We start from the raw sequence: 6,000 nt of genomic DNA on the forward strand, positions 1-6,000 counted from the left end.
AATTCCAAAATTGTTCCACCAATGGCAAAATCACATAATATGTTGAGTTGGAAGGGACCCACGAGGACCATCAAGTGCAACCAGTGGCCCTGCACATGACATCCCCACTATCCCATGTGCCTGAGAGCGTTGTCCTACAATATTTTTCTTAAAATCTGCACAGCTGCATAGTAAAGGTACTGGATCTCCAGGATTGACTGATATGTTTGTTATATAAAGCATTGAAGAAAGGAAAAGAACAGGGGGAAAAAAATCAGCCTCAAATATGATAATAGGCAACAACAGAAGTGGTTACAATTTACAAAGTTACAAACTTTAATACAAAAGTTTGATGCTAGCTTACATCATCTTAAATAAATAACTTACAGATTAGTAATGACATACATAATCTTAGAGGCATTAACCTAAAGTTTTAAATAAATAAGGTACACTTGAGAGACCTGTCCTGGCTGAAGCACACAATGGGTGCCAGGACTCTGCTTGCTGTTGCCAAATTTCTGTATTAGTCTCTAATGTAAGACACATTGCTGTGCAGACTGGCATCCATTCTTCACTTCACAGTAGCCGGGGTTAAACCAGGAATGAAAGATAAAAAGAAGATTAAGGCATGTAAACATTTCTGCGGACATTGGAATCTCATGTTCTTCCATTTAAAGCAGCACCAAAGACAGCTCAAGTGGGTGGAGTCTGCAGGCTGAACAAATCCTTTGGCTTTGTTTTTGTGAAAAATGTATATTTTATGATTGGCTTTTTGCAAATATTAAAATTAATATTATATGTGTTGTGTTAGAAAGTACTGCTGTATTAATTCTTTTAAGTAGTGTGTTAAATACAGTTTTAGGTTATAACAAAATGTTAAAATAGAAACTATGGGTTTGTATTTTAAAAGTCAGATACTTTTTTCTAAAGAAAGGACTCGCAGCGAGATAGCAGCCACAGGACACCTAAATCTTTCAGAGAAAAAGAATTGACTGCCCCATTATCAGAAGAAATGAACTTCTTCCTGCCTCACTGAGCCATGAAGACACCTTAGGATTCAGAGGAAAAAGTTGACACAGACCAGACAGAATCCTGTGTTTGAACGGAATTTCTCCATCGTATATGAAGTGTATGAATATGCAACAGGCTGTTGTTTTTAAGGGTTGATCCTCTGTTACTGTGTGTCCTTTTTTAGTTTTATGCTGCCCAGAAAAAGGTACCCGGATGTCAATAACTCTTTGTCTCTATTGTCTCATATTGTCCTAATCCAAATAGTCCAAATCATTATTACTCTAATTGTATTACTATTTTTATAACCATTTTATTACTATTAAACTTTTCAAATTTTAAAAACAAGTGACTGGCGTTTCTCACATTTTGCAAAAATCAGTGACAGCACACCTCAAGTCTGAGCATCAGTGGGAACTCCTCATGGTTTCCTTTTGTCTCCTGGAATAGCGTCAGAGAATAACAAATACAAAAGTGTGAAAAACGCCAATCACTTGTTTTTAAAATTTTAAACGTTTAATAGTAATAAAATGGTTATTAAAATAGTAATACAATTAGAGTAATAATAATTTGGACAAATTGAATTAGGACAATATGAGACAATAGAGACAAAGAGTTATGGACGTCCGGGTACCTTTTCCTGGGCAGCATGAGCCCGAAAAAGGACCCACGTTAACAGAGGATTAACCCTTAAAAGCAACAGCCTGTTGCATGTTCATACACCTCCTACATGATGCATAAATTCCATTCAAGCACAGGATTCTGTCTGGGCAGTGTCAACTTCTTCCTCTGAATCCTAACAGCACCCTGGAGGCGGGAAGAAGTTCGTTTGTTCTGATAAGAGGGCAATGAATTCTTTTTCTCTGAAAGATTGAGGTGTCCTGGGGCTGCTCTCTGGTGCGAGTGCCTCATTCCTTTCTTTGAAAAAAATCCCACTAACATAGTTCTTATTTTAACTACAAAAGTTACCTTTTAACTACAAGACTACATTATTAAAATGTTAATACAGCACTACTAATCAATACATCAAAATACATATGGTAAATATCTGCGTAGAGCCATATAATATGCACTTTTCACAAATAGCAATCTAGCCAAAAAACTAAACAAACGCCAGCCGACATGCCTCAACGTTCATAAGGACCTAAACAATTCTCACACTGAAGTCGTGCAATCTGCGCGCCGAACTCGCAGAAGTTGGCGGAGTATCAGGGCGTGTCGAGGTGCCACTGTGACCTCTCCGCTGACGGCATCTCTGTCCCCACGAGGGCTGTCCCGGGAGCCCTTTGTGACCTCACGGCCGCTGCCGCTGCCTCGCTGCCCCGCGGCGCTATAAAAGCGGCCGTGCGCCGCCCCCGCCCCCGCGGCAGCATGGCCCGCTACCGCCGGCGCTCCCGCAGGAGCCGCAGCCGCAGCCGCAGCCGCAGCCGGCGCCGCCGCTCCCGCCGCCGGGGCGTGCGCAGGAGGCGCCGGGCCTCCCGCCGCTCCCGCTACCGCCGGAGCCGCCGCTCCAGCCGCAGACGCCGCCGCCGCCGCTGAGCCGAGCGCGGGGCTCGGCCTCGCCCGGCCCGAGGAGCGCGCAGAGCGCGGCTGTGGCGCGGGGCTGCGCATGCCAATAAAGGCCAGCAAAACTTACCGGGCTCTGCGGCTCCCTGGCTGGGCCTGCTGTCCCTGCGGGTCACACCCTGGCTGGGCCTGCTGTCCCTGCGGGTCACACCCTGGCTGGGCCCGCTGTCCCTGCGGGTCACACCCTGGCTGGGCCCGCTGTCCCTGCGGGTCACACCCTGGCTGGGCCTGATATTCCTGATTGTGACACCCTGGCTGGGCCTGGTGTCCCTGCGGGTCACACCCTGGCTGGGCCTGGTGTCCCTGCGGGTCACACCCTGGCTGGGCCTGAGTGTCCGTGCATGTCCTGCGTGTCCCTGGATGTGCCCCTGCGTGTCCAGGCTGTCTGTGGGTGTCCGTCTGTGTCCCCAAGTAACAAGTCTCTCTTTGTTTGTAACAAATCTCTCTTGTGCAGGTGGCGCAGTCCTGACTACACAAGTGATGGGAACATGGACTGAGGTCAACAGAAAGCTCTCAGGTCACCAAATCCAAACGTTAACCCAAAAGTACCAACCCCACCCCCAAGCCATGTCCCCCAGTGCCACATGTACATCCTCCATGGCTCCCCCCACGTGCGGCCTTGTGGGACCCGGCTGGCCCCCATCCTGCCCCCGGAGAAATCTGCTCCACAAGGAGCCACTCACAAATGGGCCATGGAAAAGTCACCAGGAAAGAAAAAGACATTTCAGGGCCTTCAGGCTGAGGGCAGTGCCACAAGTGGGAGCTTTGCCCCAAGCCCCTGTCAGTGACAAATCTCTCTTGTGCAGGGGATTGGGCTCTGAATCCCCAAGTGAAGGGAACACAGAGTGGGGTCTGCAGAGACCTCTCAGGTCACCAAATCCAAACGTTAACCCAAAACTACCAATCCCACGACCAAGCCATGTCCCAAGTGCCAAATTTACCCTCTCTTTAAATCCCTTCAGGCATGGTGGCACCACCTCAACCCTGGCAGTCTGTTCCAATGTTTGACAACAGTTCTTGGAGAAGAAACCTTTCCAAACAGCCAGCTAAACCCTCCCAGCTGCATCTCTCAGCACTTTCATCCTTTTTCTTGTCCCCTGGTAGAAGATCCTGGTCCCTGCGTGTTCCTGGCTGTGCCTGTGTGTCCGTGGGTGTCCCTGAGCGTCCATGGGTGCCCATGCACATCCCCAAGTGGAAGCTTTGCCCTGTGTTGCTGTCAGTGTCAAACCCAAACATCAACCCAAAATTACCAATCCCACCACTTAGTCATGTCTCAGGTACATGGTGACACCCCCACAGCCCTGGGCAGTCTGTTCCAATGTTGGACAGCACTTCTTGGTGAGGAAACCTTTCCAAACAGCCAACTAAACCCTCCCAGGTGCATCTCTCAGCACTTTTCTCTTATCAAATCCAAACGTTAACCCAAAGCTGCCAATCCCACCACTAAGTCATGTCCCAGGTGCCAGATTTACACAAACTGCCACAAACAGCCCCTGGAGAACTCCTCTCCACAATGAGCCACTCACAAATGGGTCACCAAAAACTCACTGGGAAATAAAAAGACACTTCAGGGCCTTGTGAAGATTGCAGGGAGATCAGGAGCCCAGGGGCTGATTTCCTCAATTTTTCCCAAAACACCAAATTACAGCGATAGGAATAGGCAGAGCTGTCAGGCCAATGCCTGACTGAGGTTGGTGTCAATGGAAAAGTTTGGGCTTTGTTCAGCACAGAATGATCCACTCAACATCTGATCCTCTGACACCTGATGGGAGGCACCTTTCTCCCTGAGGAAAAGAGTTCAGCACAGGAGCCAGCGGGGCTCATTGACAGAGCCTTAAACTGGCTTGGAAGGGGGAAAGGGTCAAAACCTGCCTTGCCAATTATGAGACATGGCATGGGGTGCCAAAAATGGAACAAACACCTGGAACGGATCCCTCAATCTGCTTCAGGGGCTTTTGGTTACAATGTGCACACCTGAAATGTTTCTACATTCGTGTGCTCAGCCTGAGGCATAAACCAGAGGAGCTGGAGGCTTGGTTCCAGTCCCAGAGATTTGACATCCTCGGCAGCAGTGAAAGCCAAAGCTGCTGGGATGAGTCCTGGAATGCAGAGCCCTGGTGGACACTCGCAGGCTCCTCAGGAGGGATGGGCAGGGCAGGAGAGGCAGAGGGGAGGGACAGGGTGCAAGAGCAGGGTGACAGTGGCTGGAGCTCCCAGCTGGCAGGGGCACAGCTCAGGGCTCTGGACAGGAGCCCAGGAACAAAGAGATGATGTGGATGTCACCGTGGGAGTCCCCTCCCCAAAGGACAGAGAGCTCAGCCTGCCAGGTGAGCCCAGGGACGGCCCACGAGGGTGACTGAGGGCTTGAGCCACGCCTGGGACGAGCTGGACAATCCCAAGAGGTGCCCCAGCCTTTGGTGTCCCTGTGCTTCCACGGATCTGCACCTCAGCTGCATCTCACACACCACAGGGCAGGGAGAGGCTTCTGAGCAAAACCAACACAAAGAAAAACACTGAATGGGAGAACTGAACCAGCAAATGTCCCTGCACTCGCATATGGCATCGTTTAGCTATGTTCCCTTGTCTTAAATTCTCTCCTGATAATTCTTAAGATCAACATCTTATCAACTGAAAATAGGGGGGGAAATTGCAAAATTATCTCTTTGAGCCCAAAAAATCCCCTAAACATTCAGGAAATATTTGCTGCTTGCTGTTTTTCTGAAGTGACACAGGATCACAGCAGCTTGAAAGGTGTTTCTCTGAAAGATCCATTAGGGATCAGACTTACCACAATGAGAATTCTAATTTTCACAACCAATTTTTACCCCATTTAATTAGGGACACTTTTCATTGTTCTCTTACCCCATCTCAGACCTGTTGTGCACATGCCAGCTGCCGAGGGATGTTGGCAGGAGCTGGGCAAGGTTTGCTTTTCATTGATTATTATTGTTCTTCCCAGCAACCAGTGCCTGCAGCCTCTGCAGAAACGCTGCAAACTTCCCTCTGCAAACACCAGCACCTGCACACAGCAACAGCTATGGAGGGACCAGCAGTAAAACACCTCCAGGAAATCCCCCTTTTTCCATGTGACTTTACCTTTCTCCCCACAGTCTCAACTGTGTCAGGCACTGAGGGACAAGCGTTCCTCCTCTCCCCAAAGCTCCTGTGTTTGGTCCAGCACAGCTACAACCTCTGCCCCACAGCTCTGGCCATGCCCTGATTTAGAGCTTCCCTGGACACGAATTGGTTGCCACCCACATGGGGGGGACGCTGAAGCTGCATTTGGCTTTGAAGTCAGCCCTGCTTTGTGTGGTGGTGCTGGACAAGAACCTGTAGAGATCAGTGCCAGCAGGGCTTGTGCTTCACTCCTGGGGCTGCAGAGCTGCATTTGCCAGGGACTCCAGTGGCACCAAGGCCAGCTGAGCCCTTGCAGGTTTGGCCACCAGA

This window comes from Agelaius tricolor, unplaced genomic scaffold, assembly GCF_023055355.1.
Source record: "Agelaius tricolor isolate 1412-34295 unplaced genomic scaffold, bAgeTri1.0.p SCAF_44, whole genome shotgun sequence".
Lineage (NCBI taxonomy): Eukaryota > Metazoa > Chordata > Aves > Passeriformes > Icteridae > Agelaius > Agelaius tricolor.